The sequence below is a fragment of the Podarcis raffonei genome, chromosome 18 (genome assembly GCF_027172205.1).
Source record: "Podarcis raffonei isolate rPodRaf1 chromosome 18, rPodRaf1.pri, whole genome shotgun sequence".
Lineage (NCBI taxonomy): Eukaryota > Metazoa > Chordata > Lepidosauria > Squamata > Lacertidae > Podarcis > Podarcis raffonei.
Window position 1 is genome coordinate 13,264,959 of NC_070619.1, and position 25,478 is coordinate 13,290,436.

Sequence of the window (25,478 nt, forward strand, 5' to 3'; positions counted from 1 at the left end):
GTGTGTGTGTAGTATGCGTGTGTATGTATGTACTGCATAATATATGTGTGTGTGTACTATATATGTGTGTGTTTGCGCGCACGTGTGTGTACTGCATAATATATTGTGTGTGTGTACTGTGTATGTGTGTGTGTATACTGTATATATATGTGTGTGTGTACTATATATATGTATGTACTGTATATATGTGTGTGTGTGTGTGTGTGTGTGTATATGTGTGTGTGTGTGTGTGTGTACTGCATAATAGATGTGTGTGTGTATATATATATGTGTGTGTACGCGCGCACGTGTGTATGTACTGCATAATATATGTGTGTGTGTATATATGTGTATATATGTGTGTGCGTGTATGTACTGTATATATGTATATGTGTGTGTACTCTGTGTGTGTACTGTATATGTGTGTTTGTGTGTACTGTGTATATGTGTGTGTACTGGATAATATGTGTGTGTACTATATATGTGTGTATGTGTGTACTGTGTGTGTGTACTGTATACCGTATTTTTCGCACAGTAGGGCGCACCGGACCATAGGGCGCACCCAGTTTTTTGGGGGGGAAATAAAGGGGGAAAAATTATTCCCCCCCCAGGCACGGGGCTGGGGTGGGGGAAGCCCCCCAAACAGGCTGCTTGCGGAGAGGTGTGCGGAGAGGTGCGCACCGACCCCTCTCACTCTCCAGGCTTCAGCGAAAGCCTGCATTCGCACCATAGGACGCACACACATTTCCCCTTCATTTTTGGAGGGGGAAAAGTGCGTCCTATGGTGTGAAAAATACGGTATATATGTGTGTTTGTCTGTACTGTATATATGTGTGTATGTGTCTGTGTGTGTGTGTGTATATATATATATGTGTGTGTGTGTGTGTGTGTGTACTGTATATACTGTGTGTACTGTATATATGTGTGTGTGTGTGTATGTACTGCATAATTGTGTGTGTGTGTGTGTACTGTGTATATATGTGTGTTTGTGTTTATATGTGTGTGCGTGTACTGTGTGTGCGTGTGTGTACTGCATAATATATGTGTGTATGTGTGCATAATATATGTGTGTATGTGTGTGTATGTACTGTATATATGTTTGTGTGTGTGTGTATGTGTACTGTGTGTGTATATATATGTGTGTGTGTGTGTGTTTGTGTGTGCGTGTACTGCATAATATGTGTGTGTATGTGTGTGTGTGTATATATATGTATATGTGTATGTGTGTATGTGTATGTACTGTATATATGTTTGTGTGTGTATGTGTACTGTGTGTGTATATATATATATGTGTGTGTGTGTGTTTGTGTTCGTGCGTGCGTGTACTGCATAATATATATGTGTATGTGTGTGCGCGTGTGTGTATGTACTGTATATATGTGTGTGTGTATGTGTGTGTATGTACTGTGTGTGTGTGTGTGTGTGTGTGTGTGTGTACAGTATGTGGAGTCCAGTTGTGCCAGATGCGGAACAGCCGATCTAGGAAGAAAATACAGGAGAAAATACAGCTTTTGTCTGTTCTTTTTATCTACCTTGGCCAACTACTAGCCTCCGAGGCAGCTGTTCTGAGAAACCAGAACAGAACAATAACAAAACACACAAACACACACACAGGCCTACTCCCTGCAACAAAGGCCACAGGCACACAAACCCACCTGCTGCATATATGCAGAAGATATCCTAAAATATCTGTATCCTTCCATTTGCACTAGAGATCATTCGAACAATGCTGATGGGGGGGTCTGTTTCAATTGCTACTCTCTGCTGCTTTGTTTAGTTATTTATTTTAAGCACCCATACACAGCTTTTAAAGCATAAAAAGCATTACTGGAATAGAAATCAATACTAAAGTAAACAGTGACCCCGTGTGGCCAGTGCTGGAATAGAATTCATGATAATTTCTAGGTGTAAGTTATTTCCAATTAGGAATTTGAATCTGGCTTTTAAATTATTTCCCCTTTCAAACTTTTAATTTATCTCATTTATTTCATTTGGACTCTGAAGCACACAAATGAACTTTATCTCAATGGATCAAGAATTAGTACCTGGCCCATTGATGTAGCCAAGGGGGAGCGGGGGGGGGGGCAGCACTAGAAATCCTTAACTATCTGACCAATTCCATTGGCTCTGTCCCCCTTCCCAAAGTCCTGCCCTCCAACAAAGACCCTGGCTATGCTGATGACCTGGCCCCAAGCTTCCTGGCTGAGTCGAATTTCTCAACATTTCACATTATGTGTAGTTTCAGGATTCTTCACATTAACACCCAATTCTGGTTTTGAGAAGACAAATAGCTAACCAAACTTGAAGCAACCTTCTCTCCCACCACAAAGTAGTTCTCCCTTCAAGGTCGTAGCCTCAAAGGGAGCATTTCCTTTCAAAATGGAATCAGAAAAATGAATTTCACAACTTTTAGTTCAGCCCCAAATCTACCTCTAACAGCTGAGGAATGGAATTTTATCAGGAATATTTTATCTGTTTGAACTGTGTATTTCCCCTTCGATGGCCTCGAGGAAGTGAGATTCATTCCTGTTCAAGGGTCTTCTTGATCTTTTGTAGCTGGAGCTTTCTTCCCAGCAGACCCTCCCCACCAATGCATTTGCTCCCACCTCCTACAAACGGAGTTTGGGCCTCCAAGCAGTTTGGGGCTCCACTCACTGGGTGCTCGTATTTCACACAGTTAGGCCACGGATCACACCCTGGCCAGCACCCATGAGATTCCCTAAGAGAAAGAGAGAACGATGGCCTACCTGCTGAATGAGACAGCGGTAGGCAGTTCTGGATGATGTCCTTGTTCTGTAGGCATCATAACCAAAAGCTGCTTTTCGGTGATATCTGCAAGGAAACAAAAAGCAGGTATGAATTTAGGCCACTAGCAGCAGCAAGAAGTAAGTATTTGGTCAAAACATCTATTTTGCAGTATATAAGCACAATTTCAGGGACGCGGGTGGCGCTGTGGGTTAAAGCCTCAGCGCCTAGGACTTGCCAATCAAAAGGTCGGCGGTTCGAATCCCCGCGGCAGGGTGCGCTCCCGTCATTCGGTCCCAGCGCCTGCCAATCTAGCAGTTCAAAAGCACCTTCGGGTGCAAGTAGATAAATAGGGACCGCTTACCAGCGGGAAGGTAAACGGCGTTCCGTGTGCTGCGCTGGCCCGCCAGATGCAGCTTGTCACGCTGGCCACGTGACCCGGAAGTGTCTGCGGACAGCGCTGGCCCCCGGCCTCTTAAGTGAGATGGGCGCACAACCCCAGAGTCTGTCAAGACTGGCCCGTACGGGCAGGGGTACCTTTACCTTTACCTTTTTAAGCACAATTTCAGCTCATATAAGCAGGCAACCTAAAGCAACAACACAAGAACATGCAGGCAATGCAACAGAGACTGCTATCAGGATCCTATATTTTGTTCACAGGTACATCTCAGAAAAAAGTTGCACAAGGTACTAACCCCATGGTGAATAAGAAGAAGCTATTATTTATATCCCGCCCATCTGGCTGGGTTTCCCCAGCCACTCTGGGCGGCTTCCAACAAAACACTAAAATGCAGTAACCTATTCAACATTAAAAGCTTCCCTAAACAGGGCCTTTTCACTGCTGTAATCAATAAAGTTGTGGCCTTTTCTTGCCCATTAACCTTATATCACGTGTCCTTGTGTGTTTATTTCACATAGCGGGGGTCGGGCCCTCGATCCACAAATCCATAGTTTGATTAATAAATCCATGGTTCCACAAGCCTCATGCCACTCTGTGTGCGCTGTTAGCTCGGCTTATATGTCCTGGCTTTTAAGCCTGGGTTGCTGATTTATGTCGGAGCAGAGGCAGGTGGGTCTTCACAGCAGGACGGCCGGAAGGATACGATCCTGCTGGGTCTTGCTCCCCTCTGCATGCCGACAACCACAACTCACTTCAAGAAATGCTCTTTCTCTTTCTGAGTCTATATCGGGAAGGGACCCCAAGGGTCATCCATGAGGGATCCACCCTTCTCCTGCAGCTGCCAGTTCAGTTCCGCCATGAAGCCCCCCTGGCCATCTCCTTTTGCTGCCTGAAGTTCTTGGGGTGACTGCTCATCTGCTAGCAACATTTATACCTCCCGGCAAAACAGAAAGCAATGGAGGGTTGCCATTAAGGCTGGGGTCTTCTAGGTCCAAAGTGTTTTGTATGCTCCATTAGACAAATCAGCCAGCTCCCTGCCTCAAGTATTTGAATGCCCAGTGAATTCAAATATTATCATTTGTGTGCTAGTGTACTTGCTAGTGTACCCTTTTGGGATGCGAATTCATCTCCGCTTGGATTATGTGGATAAATCGATAGGTGCAAGAATCAATTATCTGGTTAAAGCAATGGTTCATCGGAAGAAATTTAAGTTTTCAACACATTGCTTTGTCCCCTTTAGATAGCCTAACAAGAAGAGGAGAAAGGAGACAAACCTCACCAACATGGGGGAAGCTAGGAGGAGCTGCCCTACCCCATTCAAATAAATAAAAACACTTTACTGTATTTTAACAGTACTGTGCTGGTTAGGGTGGGGTCGGTGTGATATATCAGGAGTGGGGTTGTTTAAAAATGTTCTTAAGTGTTATGTGTATATTTCTATTTTCCCCCCTTTACCTTCATGTCTGCAGCTGAGTTTTCCTCCACCTCCTCTTCTCCCTTCATCAGGCGAAGTTTCTTCCTCCTCCTCCTCCTCCTCCTTTTCAGAGCAGGAATTCAAACCTAAGAAATATCAATAATGTCAATTATTTTCACAAGAAGGGAAAGAGGTCCATGTCAAAGCAGATCTAGAATATTTCAAGCCCAGATTGCAGTGGAAGAAAGAATCAAGTCGGAAAGGAGCCAGCATAGGACTAACTGGAAGAAATGTGTTTTCCCCCCCGTTTCTTCTTTCTGAAGCCCTTTCCCAAGAATCATATAAGAAGTTGTTGTTGTTGTTGTTGTTGTTGTTGTTGTTGTTGTTGTTGTTATTATTATTATTATTATGCATCTAGCTGGAAGGGACCCCAAGGGTCATCCAGTCCCACCCGCTGCAAGGCAGGAATCTGCGAAGGAACCACAAGGAAACTGCATTTAATAAAAAGTGGAGGAATTGGGATCTTGAGGAATTAGCTGGTTTCAAAACCAAGCAGTGCTTCATCTGAACAATACACTGTTCAGGTCCAGTTTTCAAGACATTAAGGGCGGCCTGAGGGGGAAAGCAATGGAGATCTGCACTTTATTTTCTATAAAGAATAAATGATTATTATTTTCACAGCCAGTTCCTCTGGAGTTGCTTCTCCCCCCAATTCAAATAAATAAAAATACTATACTGTTTAGGGGGGAAGAGGCCATGTCTCACTTGGGTGGGTGTGAATAATAATAATAGTTTAAAATTTAATGATAATCATAATAATTTATTCCCCAGCCCCCAACAGCATATTTTAAAAAAATGAAAGAACGTCATATACTCCAAACTTCCCTCACCCTTTTATAAGAATAAGCATGATAATTGTTGGCAAGTTTGGGGGTGGGATAATAATAATAATAATAATAAGGCTTTCCTTGGCCAACAATTCCTTCCTGGAGTCCCTTTTTGAGGGGAAAAGAGCTTTGCAATGGAGGAAAGTGGCAAAGGAGGGGATATTATCTTATTTTTATATTTATTTTTCACTTCCCGGAGCTGTCAAGTGGAAAGGATACATTCAGGCATCCGCTTTGTAACATGTAGTGTGTAATTTCTGCAACGAATACCTTGTTTCAGATCCAGTTTCCAAGATACAGTTCGAATAAATAAAAATACTATGCTGTTTAGGCCATGTCCCACTTGGGTGGGTGGGGTTTATAATAATTATAATAATAATTTAACATTGAATGATAATAATAATAATGTACTGCTTTTTCCCCAGCCACCAACAGAATATTTAAAAAATGATAAAACATCATATGCGACAAACTTCCCTCACCCTTTTATCAGAATAACCATTATAATAATAATGATGATAGGAATTGAAAAATGAAGGATAAGCCTCATTTATTCTCCTTTCCCAGCCGCTCCCCACAGAATATTAAAAACGCGACAAAACATACTATATTACAAACTTTGCCTCCTTTTCTAATCATCATCATCATCATCATCATCATCATCATGATTTAAGATGAAATGCTAATAAGAATTTATTGCTGTTTCCCAGCATGAAAAAGGCGCCCAAAGGGCGCGGGAAACATCTGAGGAGAAGCAGCTGAGAAACAGCTGGGAGGAGAAAAAGCGGGAAACGGCTGGCCCCGCCCACTGCCCGACCTGGGATTGGCCCAAAGGCCCACCTATCGTGGCCAAGATTGGATTGATGGAGGGAGTTGCTAGGGCATCCATTTTGGACAAGGGCAAGGGGACTGGAAAGAGGGAGGGGAAAGAAAGGGCGGAAGAGGCAGCGGCGGCGCCGTGTTGGTTGAGGGCAGCGGGGCCTAGACTAGATTTCTGCATTTCAGGGGTCAGACTAGATGCCTCTTGTGGTCCCTGCGGAGAGGGAAGGCTGGAGGGACACCCCCCCCCCCCGAAAAATCCCTTCTGGGAGGTGTCCCAACAGTGCCTGAGGGGCCTGGTTAGGGTTAGACATGGATTGGAAAATAAACAGTGACCCCGTGTGGCCATTACTGGAATAGAAATAAATAGGAAAATAAACAGTGCCCTCCTGTGGCCAGGACTGGAATAGACATTGTTGTTGTTTAGTCGTGTCCGACTCTTCGTGACCCCATGGACCATTGATATTATTATATATTATATTATAATATTATTATTGTTGTTATTATTATATAATTATATATCCTGTCATTTTATCCAGGCACCCCCAACCTGCAGCCCTCCAGATGTTTTGGACTACAATTCCCATCATCCCTGACCGCTGGTCCTATTTGCTAGGGATCATGGGAGTTGTAGTCCCAAAACATCTGGAGGGCCGCAGGTTGGGGGTGCCTGGAACCATAAGCTGCCGGGAGTCCCTGTCTGGGTTTGCTGGGAATGCGTGCTATTAATAAGAATGATGATGATGACGAGGAGGATGCTTCAATTTGAAGAATCGTTACTAGTTTTGTAATGATTTCCCCATCCTAAATTTCTCAAAGCTGCCTGGGAGGAAGGGAGGATATAATATATACATAAATATAAATATAAATATAAATGTATAAATATATATTAAACACATATATATATAGATAACCACACACATAATAAATATAGACATTGGCTCGACCACATGACTTAAACCATTCCTATCAGTTTGCCAAGAATTTCTCGATGGCTCAAGAAACCTCATTTTGGAAATTTCTCAAAACCTCATTTTGGAAATCAAATGTAAAAAATCCATCCTTGATCCCGTTTCTGCCCCCCAAACTATCCCTTGACTGGACGCCTCTGGGGTCCCATCTGCATTGCTGCAGCGAGACTCCTTACGGGGTCTTCGCTGCGAGATCACATTCATCCGGTGCTATATCAACTGCACTGGCTCCCGGTGGAGTACAGGATCAGGTTGAAGGTGCTGGTTTTAACCTTTAAAGCCCTATACGGCCTAGGACCCTCGTACCTACGGGACAGCCTCTCCTGGTATGCCCCACAGAGAAACTTACGGTCTTCAAATAAAAACATCTTGAAGGTCCCAGGCCACAGAGAAGTTAGGCTGGCCTCAACTAGAGCCAGGGCTTTTTCGGCTGTGGCTCCGACCTGGTGGAACACTCTGTCACAAGAGACTAGGGCCCTGCGGGACTTGACATCTTTCCGCAGGGCCTGCAAGACAGAGCTGTTCCGCCAGGCCTTTGGCTAGGGCACAGCCTGACTCCCTCCCTCGGCAATCTTCGCGGAGCTCTGGCCCAATGGTGGCCAGTGGCTTGAATTTAATTGATTTTATAATGAATGATTTTAGAGTGTTGTTTGTGTTGTACTTTTGTACTGTTTTATTGTTAGCCGCCCTAAGCCCGGCTTCGGCTGGGGAGGGCGGGATATAAATAAAATTTATTATTATTATTATTATTATTATTATTATTTCAGGGGTCAGTCTAGATGCCTCTGGGGTTCCCTATCTGCATTTCAGGGGTCAGATTAGATACCTCTGGGGGTCCCATCTCTGCATTTCAGGGGTCAGTCTAGATGCCTATGGGGGTCCCATCTCTGCATTTCAGGGGTCAGTCTAGATGCCTCTGGGGTCCCATCTCTGGATTTCAGGGGTCAGTCTAGATGCCTATGGGGGTCCCATCTCTGCATTTCAGGGGTCCTTCTCCCTATTCCCAATATATTTGCCTTAGACTTAGTAGGCTGGAAAAGACATCTATTGGAAAATAAACAGTGACCCCGTGTGGCCATTACTGGAATAGACTCAATAGGAAAATAAACAGTGCCCTCCTGTGGCCAGTACTGAAATAGACCTCAATAGGAAAATAAACAGTGCCCTCCTGTGGCCAGTACTGGTATAAAATTCATGATAATTTCTAGGTGTAAGTTATTTCCACGCAGGAATTTGAATATGGCTCTAAAATTATTTCCCCTTTGAAACTTTTAATTTATCTCATTTGGATTCTGAAGCATACAAATGAGCTTCACCTCCTTTTATCATCACAACCATAGTATGATGACATGTTTTTTGTCCTGATTTATGATTAATAAATCCATAGTTTGATTAATAAATCCATGGTTCCACAAGCCTCATGCCACTCTGTGTGCGCTGTTAGCTCGGCTTATATGTCCTGGCTTTTAAGCCTGGGTTGCTGATTTATGTCGGAGCAGAGGCAGGTGGGTCTTCACAGCAGGACGGCCGGAAGGATACGATCCTGCTGGGTCTTGCTCCCCTCTGCATGCCGACAACCACAACTCACTTCAAGAAATGCTCTTTCTCTTTCTGAGTCTATATCGGGAAGGGACCCCAAGGGTCATCCATGAGGGATCCACCCTTCTCCTGCAGCTGCCAGTTCAGTTCCGCCATGAAGCCCCCCTGGCCATCTCCTTTTGCTGCCTGAAGTTCTTGGGGTGACTGCTCATCTGCTAGCAACATTTATACCTCCCGGCAAAACAGAAAGCAATGGAGGGTTGCCATTAAGGCTGGGGTCTTCTAGATCCAAAGTGTTTTGTATGCTCCATTAGAGAAATCAGCCAGCTCCCTGCCTCAAGTATTTGAATGCCCAGTGAATTCAAATATTATCATTTGTGTGCTAGTGTACTTGCTAGTGTACCCTTTTGGGATGCGAATTCATCTCCGCTTGGATTATGTGGATAAATCGATAGGTGCAAGAATCAATTATCTGGTTAAAGCAATGGTTCATCGGAAGAAATTTAAGTTTTCAACACATTGCTTTGTCCCCTTTAGATAGCCTAACAAGAAGAGGAGAAAGGAGACAAACCTCACCAACATGGGGGAAGCTAGGAGGAGCTGCCCTACCCCATTCAAATAAATAAAAACACTTTACTGTATTTTAACTGTACTGTGCTGGTTGGGGGGGGTCGGTGTGATATATCAGGAGTGGGGTTGTTTAAAAATGTTCTTAAGTGTTATGTGTATATTTCTATTTTCCCCCCTTTACCTTCATGTCTGCAGCTGAGTTTTCCTCCACCTCCTCTTCTCCCTTCATCAGGCGAAGTTTCTTCCTCCTCCTCCTCCTCCTCCTTTTCAGAGCAGGAATTCAAACCTAAGAAATATCAATAATGTCAATTATTTTCACAAGAAGGGAAAGAGGTCCATGTCAAAGCAGATCTAGAATATTTCAAGCCCAGATTGCAGTGGAAGAAAGAATCAAGTCGGAAAGGAGCCAGCATACGACTAACTGGAAGAAATGTGTTTTTCCCCCCGTTTCTTCTTTCTGAAGCCCTTTCCCAAGAATCATATAAGAAGTTGTTGTTGTTGTTGTTGTTGTTGTTATTATTATTATTATGCATCTAGCTGGAAGGGACCCCAAGGGTCATCCAGTCCCACCCGCTGCAAGGCAGGAATCTGCGAAGGAACCACAAGGAAACTGCATTTAATAAAAAGTGGAGGAATTGGGATCTTGAGGAATTAGCTGGTTTCAAAACCAAGCAGTGCTTCATCTGAACAATACACTGTTCAGGTCCAGTTTTCAAGACATTAAGGGCGGCCTGAGGGGGAAAGCAATGGAGATCTGCACTTTATTTTCTATAAAGAATAAATGATTATTATTTTCACAGCCAGTTCCTCTGGAGTTGCTTCTCCCCCCAATTCAAATAAATAAAAATACTATACTGTTTAGGGGGGAAGAGGCCATGTCTCACTTGGGTGGGTGTGAATAATAATAATAGTTTAAAATTTAATGATAATCATAATAATTTATTCCCCAGCCCCCAACAGCATATTTTAAAAAAATGATAGAACGTCATATACTCCAAACTTCCCTCACCCTTTTATAAGAATAAGCATGATAATTGTTGGCAAGTTTGGGGGTGGGATAATAATAATAATAATAATAATAATAAGGCTTTCCTTGGCCAACAATTCCTTCCTGGAGTCCCTTTTTGAGGGGAAAAGAGCTTTGCAATGGAGGAAAGTGGCAAAGGAAGGGATATTATCTTATTTTTATATTTATTTTTCACTTCCCGGAGCTGTCAAGTGGAAAGGATACATTCAGGCATCCGCTTTGTAACATGTAGTGTGTAATTTCTGCAACGAATACCTTGTTTCAGATCCAGTTTCCAAGATACAGTTCGAATAAATAAAAATACTATGCTGTTTAGGCCATGTCCCACTTGGGTGGGTGGGGTTTATAATAATTATAATAATAATTTAACATTGAATGATAATAATAATAATGTACTGCTTTTTCCCCAGCCACCAACAGAATATTTAAAAAATGATAAAACATCATATGCGACAAACTTCCCTCACCCTTTTATCAGAATAACCATTATAATAATAATGATAGGAATTGAAAAATGAAGGATAAGCCTCATTTATTCTCCTTTCCCAGCCGCTCCCCACAGAATATTAAAAACGCGACAAAACATACTATATTACAAACTTTGCCTCCTTTTCTAATCATCATCATCATCATCATCATCATCATGATTTAAGATGAAATGCTAATAAGAATTTATTGCTGTTTCCCAGCATGAAAAAGGCGCCCAAAGGGCGCGGGAAACATCTGAGGAGAAGCAGCTGAGAAACAGCTGGGAGGAGAAAAAGCGGGAAACGGCTGGCCCCGCCCACTGCCCGACCTGGGATTGGCCCAAAGGCCCACCTATCGTGGCCAAGATTGGATTGATGGAGGGAGTTGCTAGGGCATCCATTTTGGACAAGGGCAAGGGGACTGGAAAGAGGGAGGGGAAAGAAAGGGCGGAAGAGGCAGCGGCGGCGCCGTGTTGGTTGAGGGCAGCGGGGCCTAGACTAGATTTCTGCATTTCAGGGGTCAGACTAGATGCCTCTTGTGGTCCCTGCGGAGAGGGAAGGCTGGAGGGACCCCCCCGAAAAATCCCTTCTGGGAGGTGTCCCAACAGTGCCTGAGGGGCCTGGTTAGGGTTAGACATGGATTGGAAAATAAACAGTGACCCCGTGTGGCCATTACTGGAATAGAAATAAATAGGAAAATAAACAGTGCCCTCCTGTGGCCAGGACTGGAATAGACATTGTTGTTGTTTAGTCGTGTCCGACTCTTCGTGACCCCATGGACCATTGATATTATTATATATTATATTATAATATTATTATTGTTGTTATTATTATATAATTATATATCCTGTCATTTTATCCAGGCACCCCCAACCTGCAGCCCTCCAGATGTTTTGGACTACAATTCCCATCATCCCTGACCGCTGGTCCTATTTGCTAGGGATCATGGGAGTTGTAGTCCCAAAACATCTGGAGGGCCGCAGGTTGGGGGTGCCTGGAACCATAAGCTGCCGGGAGTCCCTGTCTGGGTTTGCTGGGAATGCGTGCTATTAATAAGAATGATGATGATGACGAGGAGGATGCTTCAATTTGAAGAATCGTTACTAGTTTTGTAATGATTTCCCCATCCTAAATTTCTCAAAGCTGCCTGGGAGGAAGGGAGGATATAATATATACATATATATATAATATAAATATAAATATAAATATAAATATAAATGTATAAATATATATTAAACACATATATATATAGATAACCACACACATAATAAATATAGACATTGGCTCGACCACATGACTTAAACCATTCCTATCAGTTTGCCAAGAATTTCTCGATGGCTCAAGAAACCTCATTTTGGAAATTTCTCAAAACCTCATTTTGGAAATCAAATGTAAAAAATCCATCCTTGATCCCGTTTCTGCCCCCCAAACTATCCCTTGACTGGACGCCTCTGGGGTCCCATCTGCATTGCTGCAGCGAGACTCCTTACGGGGTCTTCGCTGCGAGATCACATTCATCCGGTGCTATATCAACTGCACTGGCTCCCGGTGGAGTACAGGATCAGGTTGAAGGTGCTGGTTTTAACCTTTAAAGCCCTATACGGCCTAGGACCCTCGTACCTACGGGACAGCCTCTCCTGGTATGCCCCACAGAGAAACTTACGGTCTTCAAATAAAAACATCTTGAAGGTCCCAGGCCACAGAGAAGTTAGGCTGGCCTCAACTAGAGCCAGGGCTTTTTCGGCTGTGGCTCCGACCTGGTGGAACACTCTGTCACAAGAGACTAGGGCCCTGCGGGACTTGACATCTTTCCGCAGGGCCTGCAAGACAGAGCTGTTCCGCCAGGCCTTTGGCTAGGGCACAGCCTGACTCCCTCCCTCGGCAATCTTCGCGGAGCTCTGGCCCAATGGTGGCCAGTGGCTTGAATTTAATTGATTTTATAATGAATGATTTTAGAGTGTTGTTTGTGTTGTACTTTTGTACTGTTTTATTGTTAGCCGCCCTAAGCCCGGCTTCGGCTGGGGAGGGCGGGATATAAATAAAATTTATTATTATTATTATTATTATTATTATTATTATTATTATTATTATTCAGGGGTCAGTCTAGATGCCTCTGGGGTTCCCTATCTGCATTTCAGGGGTCAGATTAGATACCTCTGGGGGTCCCATCTCTGCATTTCAGGGGTCAGTCTAGATGCCTATGGGGGTCCCATCTCTGCATTTCAGGGGTCAGTCTAGATGCCTCTGGGGTCCCATCTCTGGATTTCAGGGGTCAGTCTAGATGCCTATGGGGGTCCCATCTCTGCATTTCAGGGGTCTTTCTCCCTATTCCCAATATATTTGCCTTAGACTTAGTAGGCTGGAAAAGACATCTATTGGAAAATAAACAGTGACCCCGTGTGGCCATTACTGGAATAGACTCAATAGGAAAATAAACAGTGCCCTCCTGTGGCCAGTACTGAGATAGACCTCAATAGGAAAATAAACAGTGCCCTCCTGTGGCCAGTACTGGTATAGAATTCATGGTAATTTCTAGGTGTAAGTTATTTCCACGCAGGAATTTGAATATGGCTCTAAAATTATTTCCCCTTTGAAACTTTTAATTTATCTCATTTGGATTCTGAAGCATACAAATGAGCTTCACCTCCTTTTATCATCACAACCATAGTATGATGACATGTTTTTTGTCCTGATTTATGATTAATAAATCCATAGTTTGATTAATAAATCCATGGTTCCACAAGCCTCATGCCACTCTGTGTGCGCTGTTAGCTCGGCTTATATGTCCTGGCTTTTAAGCCTGGGTTGCTGATTTATGTCGGAGCAGAGGCAGGTGGGTCTTCACAGCAGGACGGCTGGAAGGATATGATCCTGCTGGGTCTTGCTCCCCTCTGCATGCCGACAACCACAACTCACTTCAAGAAATGCTCTTTCTCTTTCTGAGTCTATATCGGGAAGGGACCCCAAGGGTCATCCATGAGGGATCCACCCTTCTCCTGCAGCTGCCAGTTCAGTTCCGCCATGAAGCCCCCCTGGCCATCTCCTTTTGCTGCCTGAAGTTCTTGGGGTGACTGCTCATCTGCTAGCAACATTTATACCTCCCGGCAAAACAGAAAGCAATGGAGGGTTGCCATTAAGGCTGGGGTCTTCTAGATCCAAAGTGTTTTGTATGCTCCATTAGAGAAATCAGCCAGCTCCCTGCCTCAAGTATTTGAATGCCCAGTGAATTCAAATATTATCATTTGTGTGCTAGTGTACTTGCTAGTGTACCCTTTTGGGATGCTAATTCATCTCCGCTTGGATTATGTGGATAAATCGATAGGTGCAAGAATCAATTATCTGGTTAAAGCAATGGTTCATCAGAAGAAATTTAAGTTTTCAACACATTGCTTTGTCCCCTTTAGATAGCCTAACAAGAAGAGGAGAAAGGAGACAAACCTCACCAACATGGGGGAAGCTAGGAGGAGCTGCCCTACCCCATTCAAATAAATAAAAACACTTTACTGTATTTTAACTGTACTGTGCTGGTTGGGGGGGGTCGGTGTGATATATCAGGAGTGGGGTTGTTTAAAAATGTTCTTAAGTGTTATGTGTATATTTCTATTTTCCCCCCTTTACCTTCATGTCTGCAGCTGAGTTTTCCTCCACCTCCTCTTCTCCCTTCATCAGGCGAAGTTTCTTCCTCCTCCTCCTCCTCCTCCTCCTTTTCAGAGCAGGAATTCAAACCTAAGAAATATCAATAATGTCAATTATTTTCACAAGAAGGGAAAGAGGTCCATGTCAAAGCAGATCTAGAATATTTCAAGCCCAGATTGCAGTGGAAGAAAGAATCAAGTCGGAAAGGAGCCAGCATACGACTAACTGGAAGAAATGTGTTTTCCCCCCCGTTTCTTCTTTCTGAAGCCCTTTCCCAAGAATCATATAAGTTGTTGTTGTTGTTGTTGTTGTTATTATTATTACTATTATTATGCATCTAGCTGGAAGGGACCCCAAGGGTCATCCAGTCCCTCCCGCTGCAAGGCAGGAATCTGCGAAGGAACCACAAGGAAACTGCATTTAATAAAAAGTGGAGGAATTGGGATCTTGAGGAATTAGCTGGTTTCAAAACCAAGCAGTGCTTCATCTGAACAATACACTGTTCAGGTCCAGTTTTCAAGACATTAAGGGCGGCCTGAGGGGGAAAGCAATGGAGATCTGCACTTTATTTTCTATAAAGAATAAATGATTATTATTTTCACAGCCAGTTCCTCTGGAGTTGCTTCTCCCCCCAATTCAAATAAATAAAAATACTATACTGTTAAGGCTTAGGGGGGAAGAGGCCATGTCTCACTTGGGTGGGTGTGAATAATAATAATAGTTTAAAATTTAATGATAATCATAATGATTTATTCCCCAGCCCCCAACAGCATATTTTTAAAAAATGATAGAACGTCATATACTCCAAACTTCCCTCACCCTTTTATAAGAATAAGCATGATAATTGTTGGCAAGTTTGGGGGTGGGATAATAATAATAATAATAATAATAATAATAATAATAATAATAAGGCTTTCCTTGGCCAACAATCCCTTCCTGGAGTCCCTTTTTGAGGGGAAAAGAGCTTTGCAATGGAGGAAAGTGGCAAAGCAGGGGATATTATCTTATTTTTATATTTATTTTTCACTTCCCGGAGCTGTCAAGTGGAAAGGATACATTCAGGCATCCGCTTTGTAACATGTAGTGTGTAATTTCTGCAACAAATACCTTGTTTCAGATCCAGTTTCCAAGATACAGTTCGAATAAATAAAAATACTATGCTGTTTAGGCCATGTCCCACTTGGGTGGGTGGGGTTTATAATAATTATAATAATAATTTAACATTGAATGATAATAATAATAATGTACTGCTTTTTCCCCAGCCACCAACAGAACATTTAAAAAATGATAAAACATCATATGCGACAAACTTCCCTCACCCTTTTATCAGAATAACCATTATAATAATAATGATAGGAATTGAAAAATGAAGGATAAGCCTCATTTATTCTCCTTTCCCAGCCGCTCCCCACAGAATATTAAAAACGCGACAAAACATACTATATTACAAACTTTGCCTCCTTTTCTAATCATCATCATCATCATCATCATCATGATTTAAAATGAAATGCTAATAATAATTTATTGCTGTTTCCCAGCATGAAAAAGGCGCCCAAAGGGCGCGGGAAACATCTGAGGAGAAGCAGCTGAGAAACAGCTGGGAGGAGAAAAAGCGGGAAACGGCTGGCCCCGCCCACTGCCCGACCTGGGATTGGCCGAAAGGCCCACCTATCGTGGCCAAGATTGGATTGATGGAGGGAGTTGCTAGGGCATCCATTTTGGACAAGGGCAAGGGGACTGGAAAGAGGGAGGGGAAAGAAAGGGCGGAAGAGGCAGCGGCGGCGCCGTGTTGGTTGAGGGCAGCGGGGCCTAGACTAGATTTCTGCATTTCAGGGGTCAGACTAGATGCCTCTTGTGGTCCCTGCGGAGAGGGAAGGCTGGAGGGACACCCCCGAAAAATCCCTTCTGGGAGGTGTCCCAACAGTGCCTGAGGGGCCTGGTTAGGGTTAGACATGGATTGGAAAATAAACAGTGACCCCGTGTGGCCAATACTGGAATAGACATAAATAGGAAAATAAACAGTGACCTCATGTGGCCAGTACTGGAATAGACATAGATAGGAAAATAAACAGTGCCCTCCTGTGGCCAGTACTGGAATAGACATTGTTGTTGTTTAGTCGTGTCCGACTCTTCGTGACCCCATGGACCATTGATATTATTATATATTATATTATAATATTATTATTGTTGTTATTATTATTATATAATTATATATCCTGTCATTTTATCCAGGCACCCCCAACCTGCAGCCCTCCAGATGTTTTGGACTACAATTCCCATCATCCCTGACCGCTGGTCCTATTTGCTAGGGATCATGGGAGTTGTAGTCCCAAAACATCTGGAGGGCCGCAGGTTGGGGGTGCCTGGAACCATAAGCTGCCAGGAGTCCCTGTCTGGGTTTGCTGGGAATGCGTGCTATTAATAAGAATGATGATGATGACGAGGAGGATGCTTCAATTTGAAGAATCGTTACTAGTTTTGCAATGATTTCCCCATCCTAAATTTCTCAAAGCTGCCTGGGAGGAAGGGAGGATATAATATATACACATATATAAATATAAATATAAATATAAATATAAATATAAATTAAACACATATATATAGATAACCACACACATAATAAATATAGACATTGGCTCGACCACATGACTTAAACCATTCCTATCAGTTTGCCAAGAATTTCTCGATGGCTCAAGAAACCTCATTTTGGAAATTTCTCAAAACCTCATTTTGGAAATCAAATGTAAAAAATCCATCCTTGATCCCGTTTCTGCCCCCCAAACTATCCCTTGACTAGACGCCTCTGGGGTCCCATCTGCATTGCTGCAGCGAGACTCCTTACGGGGTCTTCGCTGCGAGATCACATTCATCCGGTGCTATATCAACTGCACTGGCTCCCGGTGGAGTACAGGATCAGGTTGAAGGTGCTGGTTTTAACCTTTAAAGCCCTATACGGCCTAGGACCCTCGTACCTACGGGACAGCCTCTCCTGGTATGCCCCACAGAGAAACTTACGGTCTTCAAATAAAAACATCTTGAAGGTCCCAGGCCACAGAGAAGTTAGGCTGGCCTCAACTAGAGCCAGGGCTTTTTCGGCTGTGGCTCCGACCTGGTGGAACACTCTGTCACAAGAGACTAGGGCCCTGCGGGACTTGACATCTTTCCGCAGGGCCTGCAAGACAGAGCTGTTCCGCCAGGCCTTTGGCTAGGGCACAGCCTGACTCCCTCCCTCGGCAATCTTCGCGGAGCTCTGGCCCAATGGTGGCCAGTGGCTTGAATTTAATTGATTTTATAATGAATGATTTTAGAGTGTTGTTTGTGTTGTACTTTTGTACTGTTTTATTGTTAGCCGCCCTAAGCCCGGCTTCGGCTGGGGAGGGCGGGATATAAATAAAATTTATTATTATTATTATTATTATTATTATTATTATTATTATTATTATTTCAGGGGTCAGTCTAGATGCCTCTGGGGTTCCCTATCTGCATTTCAGGGGTCAGATTAGATACCTCTGGGGGTCCCATCTCTGCATTTCAGGGGTCAGTCTAGATGCCTATGGGGGTCCCATCTCTGCATTTCAGGGGTCAGTCTAGATGCCTCTGGGGTCCCATCTCTGGATTTCAGGGGTCAGTCTAGATGCCTATGGGGGTCCCATCTCTGCATTTCAGGGGTCTTTCTCCCTATTCCCAATATATTTGCCTTAGACTTAGTAGGCTGGAAAAGACATCTATTGGAAAATAAACAGTGACTCCGTGTGGCCATTACTGGAATAGACTCAATAGGAAAGTAAACAGCGCCCTCCTGTGGCCAGTACTGAAATAGACCTCAATAGGAAAATAAACAGTGCCCTCCTGTGGCCAGTACTGGTATAGAATTCATGGTAATTTCTAGGTGTAAGTTATTTCCACGCAGGAATTTGAATATGGCTCTAAAATTATTTCCCCTTTGAAACTTTTAATTTATCTCATTTGGATTCTGAAGCATACAAATGAGCTTCACCTCCTTTTATCATCACAACCATAGTATGATGACATGTTTTTTGTCCTGATTTATGATTAATAAATCCATAGTTTGATTAATAAATCCATGGTTCCACAAGCCTCATGCCACTCTGTGTGCGCTGTTAGCTCGGCTTATATGTCCTGGCTTTTAAGCCTGGGTTGCTGATTTATGTCGGAGCAGAGGCAGGTGGGTCTTCACAGCAGGACGGCCGGAAGGATACGATCCTGCTGGGTCTTGCTCCCCTCTGCATGCCGACAACCACAACTCACTTCAAGAAATGCTCTTTCTCTTTCTGAGTCTATATCGGGAAGGGACCCCAAGGGTCATCCATGAGGGATCCACCCTTCTCCTGCAGCTGCCAGTTCAGTTCCGCCATGAAGCCCCCCTGGCCATCTCCTTTTGCTGCCTGAAGTTCTTGGGGTGACTGCTCATCTGCTAGCAACATTTATACCTCCCGGCAAAACAGAAAGCAATGGAGGGTTGCCATTAAGGCTGGGGTCTTCTAGATCCAAAGTGTTTTGTATGCTCCATTAGAGAAATCAGCCAGCTCCCTGCCTCAAGTATTTGAATGCCCAGTGAATTCAAATATTATCATTTGTGTGCTAGTGTACTTGCTAGTGTACCCTTTTGGGATGCTAATTCATCTCCGCTTGGATTATGTGGATAAATCGATAGGTGCAAGAATCAATTATCTGGTTAAAGCAATGGTTCATCGGAAGAAATTTAAGTTTTCAACACATTGCTTTGTCCCCTTTAGATAGCCTAACAAGAACAGGAAAAAGGAGACAAACCTCACCAACATGGGGGAAGCCAGGAGGAGCTGCCCTACCCCATTCAAATAAATAAAAACACTTTACTGTATTTTAACAGTACTGTGCTGGTTAGGGCGGGGTCGGTGTGATATATCAGGAGTGGGGTTGTTTAAAAATGTTCTTAAGTGTTATGTGTATATTTCTATTTTCCCCCCTTTACCTTCATGTCTGCAGCTGAGTTTTCCTCCACCTCCTCTTCTCCCTTCATCAGGCGAAGTTTCTTCCTCCTCCTCCTTTTCAGAGCAGGAATTCAAACCTAAGAAATATCAATAATGTCAATTATTTTCACAAGAAGGGAAAGAGGTCCATGTCAAAGCAGATCTAGAATATTTCAAGCCCAGATTGCAGTGGAAGAAAGAATCAAGTCGGAAAGGAGCCAGCATACGACTAACTGGAAGAAATGTGTTTTTCCCCCCGTTTCTTCTTTCTGAAGCCCTTTCCCAAGAATCATATAAGTTGTTGTTGTTGTTGTTGTTGTTATTATTATTACTATTATTATGCATCTAGCTGGAAGGGACCCCAAGGGTCATCCAGTCCCTCCCGCTGCAAGGCAGGAATCTGCGAAGGAACCACAAGGAAACTGCATTTAATAAAAAGTGGAGGAATTGGGATCTTGAGGAATTAGCTGGTTTCAAAACCAAGCAGTGCTTCATCTGAACAATACACTGTTCAGGTCCAGTTTTCAAGACATTAAGGGCGGCCTGAGGGGGAAAGCAATGGAGATCTGCACTTTATTTTCTATAAAGAATAAATGATTATTATTTTCACAGCCAGTTCCTCTGGAGTTGCTTCTCCCCCCAATTCAAATAAATAAAAATACTATACTGTTAAGGCTTAGGGGGGAAGAGGCCATGTCTCACTTGGGTGGGTGTGAATAATAATAATAGTTTAAAATTTAATGATAATCATAATGATTTATTCCCCAGCCCCCAACAGCATATTTTTAAAAAATGATAGAACGTCATATACTCCAAACTTCCCTCACCCTTTTATAAGAATAAGCATGATAATTGTTGGCAAGTTTGGGGGTGGGATAATAATAATAATAATAATAAGGCTTTCCTTGGCCAACAATCCCTTCCTGGAGTCCCTTTTTGAGGGGAAAAGAGCTTTGCAATGGAGGAAAGTGGCAAAGCAGGGGATATTATCTTATTTTTATATTTATTTTTCACTTCCCGGAGCTGTCAAGTGGAAAGGATACATTCAGGCATCCGCTTTGTAACATGTAGTGTGTAATTTCTGCAACAAATACCTTGTTTCAGATCCAGTTTCCAAGATACAGTTCGAATAAATAAAAATACTATGCTGTTTAGGCCATGTCCCACTTGGGTGGGTGGGGTTTATAATAATTATAATAATAATTTAACATTGAATGATAATAATAATAATGTACTGCTTTTTCCCCAGCCACCAACAGAATATTTAAAAAATGATAAAACATCATATGCGACAAACTTCCCTCACCCTTTTATCAGAATAACCATTATAATAATAATGATAGGAATTGAAAAATGAAGGATAAGCCTCATTTATTCTCCTTTCTCAGCCGCTCCCCACAGAATATTAAAAACGCGACAAAACATACTATATTACAAACTTTGCCTCCTTTTCTAATCATCATCATCATCATCATGATTTAAGATGAAATGCTAATAAGAATTTATTGCTGTTTCCCAGCATGAAAAAGGCGCCCAAAGGGCGCGGGAAACATCTGAGGAGAAGCAGCTGAGAAACAGCTGGGAGGAGAAAAAGCGGGAAACGGCTGGCCCCGCCCACTGCCCGACCTGGGATTGGCCCAAAGGCCCACCTATCGTGGCCAAGATTGGATTGATGGAGGGAGTTGCTAGGGCATCCATTTTGGACAAGGGCAAGGGGACTGGAAAGAGGGAGGGGAAAGAAAGGGCGGAAGAGGCAGCGGCGGCGCCGTGTTGGTTGAGGGCAGCGGGGCCTAGACTAGATTTCTGCATTTCAGGGGTCAGACTAGATGCCTCTTGTGGTCCCTGCGGAGAGGGAAGGCTGGAGGGACCCCCCCGAAAAATCCCTTCTGGGAGGTGTCCCAACAGTGCCTGAGGGGCCTGGTTAGGGTTAGACATGGATTGGAAAATAAACAGTGACCCCGTGTGGCCATTACTGGAATAGACATAAATAGGAAAATAAACAGTGCCCTCCTGTGGCCAGTACTGGAATAGACATTGTTGTTGTTTAGTCGTGTCCGACTCTTCGTGACCCCATGGACCATTGATATTATTATATATTATATTATAATATTATTATTGTTGTTATTATTATATAATTATATATCCTGTCATTTTATCCAGGCACCCCCAACCTGCAGCCCTCCAGATGTTTTGGACTACAATTCCCATCATCCCTGACCGCTGGTCCTATTTGCTAGGGATCATGGGAGTTGTAGTCCCAAAACATCTGGAGGGCCGCAGGTTGGGGGTGCCTGGAACCATAAGCTGCCGGGAGTCCCTGTCTGGGTTTGCTGGGAATGCGTGCTATTAATAAGAATGATGATGATGACGAGGAGGATGCTTCAATTTGAAGAATCGTTACTAGTTTTGTAATGATTTCCCCATCCTAAATTTCTCAAAGCTGCCTGGGAGGAAGGGAGGATATAATATATACATATATATAAATATAAATATAAATATAAATGTATAAATATATATTAAACACATATATATATAGATAACCACACACATAATAAATATAGACATTGGCTCGACCACATGACTTAAACCATTCCTATCAGTTTGCCAAGAATTTCTCGATGGCTCAAGAAACCTCATTTTGGAAATTTCTCAAAACCTCATTTTGGAAATCAAATGTAAAAAATCCATCCTTGATCCCGTTTCTGCCCCCCAAACTATCCCTTGACTGGACGCCTCTGGGGTCCCATCTGCATTGCTGCAGCGAGACTCCTTACGGGGTCTTCGCTGCGAGATCACATTCATCCGGTGCTATATCAACTGCACTGGCTCCCGGTGGAGTACAGGATCAGGTTGAAGGTGCTGGTTTTAACCTTTAAAGCCCTATACGGCCTAGGACCCTCGTACCTACGGGACAGCCTCTCCTGGTATGCCCCACAGAGAAACTTACGGTCTTCAAATAAAAACATCTTGAAGGTCCCAGGCCACAGAGAAGTTAGGCTGGCCTCAACTAGAGCCAGGGCTTTTTCGGCTGTGGCTCCGACCTGGTGGAACACTCTGTCACAAGAGACTAGGGCCCTGCGGGACTTGACATCTTTCCGCAGGGCCTGCAAGACAGAGCTGTTCCGCCAGGCCTTTGGCTAGGGCACAGCCTGACTCCCTCCCTCGGCAATCTTCGCGGAGCTCTGGCCCAATGGTGGCCAGTGGCTTGAATTTAATTGATTTTATAATGAATGATTTTAGAGTGTTGTTTGTGTTGTACTTTTGTACTGTTTTATTGTTAGCCGCCCTAAGCCCGGCTTCGGCTGGGGAGGGCGGGATATAAATAAAATTTATTATTATTATTATTATTATTATTATTATTATTATTATTTCAGGGGTCAGTCTAGATGCCTCTGGGGTTCCCTATCTGCATTTCAGGGGTCAGATTAGATACCTCTGGGGGTCCCATCTCTGCATTTCAGGGGTCAGTCTAGATGCCTATGGGGGTCCCATCTCTGCATTTCAGGGGTCAGTCTAGATGCCTCTGGGGTCCCATCTCTGGATTTCAGGGGTCAGTCTAGATGCCTATGGGGGTCCCATCTCTGCATTTCAGGGGTCTTTCTCCCTATTCCCAATATATTTGCCTTAGACTTAGTAGGCTGGAAAAGACATCTATTGGAAAATAAACAGTGACCCCGTGTGGCCATTACTGGAATAGACTCAATAGGAAAATAAACAGTGCCCTCCTGTGGCCAGTACTGGAATACACTTCAATAGGAAAATAAACAGTGCCCTCGTGTGGCCATTACTGGTATAGAATTCATGATAATTTCTAGGTGTAAGTTATTTCCACGCAGGAATTTGAATATGGCTCTAAAATTATTTCCCCTTTGAAACTTTTAATTTATCTCATTTGGATTCTGAAGCATACAAATGAGCTTCACCTCCTTTTATCATCACAACCATAGTATGATGACATGTTTTTTGTCCTGATTTATGATTAATAAATCCATAGTTTGATTAATAAATCCATGGTTCCACAAGCCTCATGCCACTCTGTGTGCGCTGTTAGCTCGGCTTATATGTCCTGGCTTTTAAGCCTGGGTTGCTGATTTATGTCGGAGCAGAGGCAGGTGGGTCTTCACAGCAGGACGGCCGGAAGGATACGATCCTGCTGGGTCTTGCTCCCCTCTGCATGCCGACAACCACAACTCACTTCAAGAAATGCTCTTTCTCTTTCTGAGTCTATATCGGGAAGGGACCCCAAGGGTCATCCATGAGGGATCCACCCTTCTCCTGCAGCTGCCAGTTCAGTTCCGCCATGAAGCCCCCCTGGCCATCTCCTTTTGCTGCCTGAAGTTCTTGGGGTGACTGCTCATCTGCTAGCAACATTTATACCTCCCGGCAAAACAGAAAGCAATGGAGGGTTGCCATTAAGGCTGGGGTCTTCTAGGTCCAAAGTGTTTTGTATGCTCCATTAGAGAAATCAGCCAGCTCCCTGCCTCAAGTATTTGAATGCCCAGTGAATTCAAATATTATCATTTGTGTGCTAGTGTACTTGCTAGTGTACCCTTTTGGGATGCTAATTCATCTCCGCTTGGATTATGTGGATAAATCGATAGGTGCAAGAATCAATTATCTGGTTAAAGCAATGGTTCATCGGAAGAAATTTAAGTTTTCAACACATTGCTTTGTCCCCTTTAGATAGCCTAACAAGAAGAGGAGAAAGGAGACAAACCTCACCAACATGGGGGAAGCTAGGAGGAGCTGCCCTACCCCATTCAAATAAATAAAAACACTTTACTGTATTTTAACTGTACTGTGCTGGTTAGGGGGGGGGTCGGTGTGATATATCAGGAGTGGGGTTGTTTAAAAATGTTCTTAAGTGTTATGTGTATATTTCTATTTTCCCCCCTTTACCTTCATGTCTGCAGCTGAGTTTTCCTCCACCTCCTCTTCTCCCTTCATCAGGCGAAGTTTCTTCCTCCTCCTCCTTTTCAGAGCAGGAATTCAAACCTAAGAAATATCAATAATGTCAATTATTTTCACAAGAAGGGAAAGAGGTCCATGTCAAAGCAGATCTAGAATATTTCAAGCCCAGATTGCAGTGGAAGAAAGAATCAAGTCGGAAAGGAGCCAGCATACGACTAACTGGAAGAAATGTGTTTTTCCCCCCGTTTCTTCTTTCTGAAGCCCTTTCCCAAGAATCATATAAGTTGTTGTTGTTGTTGTTGTTGTTATTATTATTACTATTATTATGCATCTAGCTGGAAGGGACCCCAAGGGTCATCCAGTCCCTCCCGCTGCAAGGCAGGAATCTGCGAAGGAACCACAAGGAAACTGCATTTAATAAAAAGTGGAGGAATTGGGATCTTGAGGAATTAGCTGGTTTCAAAACCAAGCAGTGCTTCATCTGAACAATACACTGTTCAGGTCCAGTTTTCAAGACATTAAGGGCGGCCTGAGGGGGAAAGCAATGGAGATCTGCACTTTATTTTCTATAAAGAATAAATGATTATTATTTTCACAGCCAGTTCCTCTGGAGTTGCTTCTCCCCCCAATTCAAATAAATAAAAATACTATACTGTTAAGGCTTAGGGGGGAAGAGGCCATGTCTCACTTGGGTGGGTGTGAATAATAATAATAGTTTAAAATTTAATGATAATCATAATGATTTATTCCCCAGCCCCCAACAGCATATTTTTAAAAAATGATAGAACGTCATATACTCCAAACTTCCCTCACCCTTTTATAAGAATAAGCATGATAATTGTTGGCAAGTTTGGGGGTGGGATAATAATAATAATAATAATAATAATAATAATAAGGCTTTCCTTGGCCAACAATCCCTTCCTGGAGTCCCTTTTTGAGGGGAAAAGAGCTTTGCAATGGAGGAAAGTGGCAAAGCAGGGGATATTATCTTATTTTTATATTTATTTTTCACTTCCCGGAGCTGTCAAGTGGAAAGGATACATTCAGGCATCCGCTTTGTAACATGTAGTGTGTAATTTCTGCAACAAATACCTTGTTTCAGATCCAGTTTCCAAGATACAGTTCGAATAAATAAAAATACTA

General features: G+C 43.2%; 1 long non-coding RNA gene across 1 annotated transcript; it reads right to left on the bottom strand.

The window, feature by feature from the left end:
• Positions 1-4,555: 4,555 nt before the first annotated feature.
• Positions 4,556-14,598, bottom strand: LOC128405886 (uncharacterized). The gene is made up of 3 exons (XR_008328371.1): positions 14,437-14,598; positions 9,506-9,610; positions 4,556-4,684 (listed from the first exon to the last, which is right to left on the bottom strand). It is a non-coding gene; the product is annotated as an uncharacterized LOC128405886 (long non-coding RNA).
• Between the last annotated feature and the right edge of the window lie 10,880 nt (positions 14,599-25,478).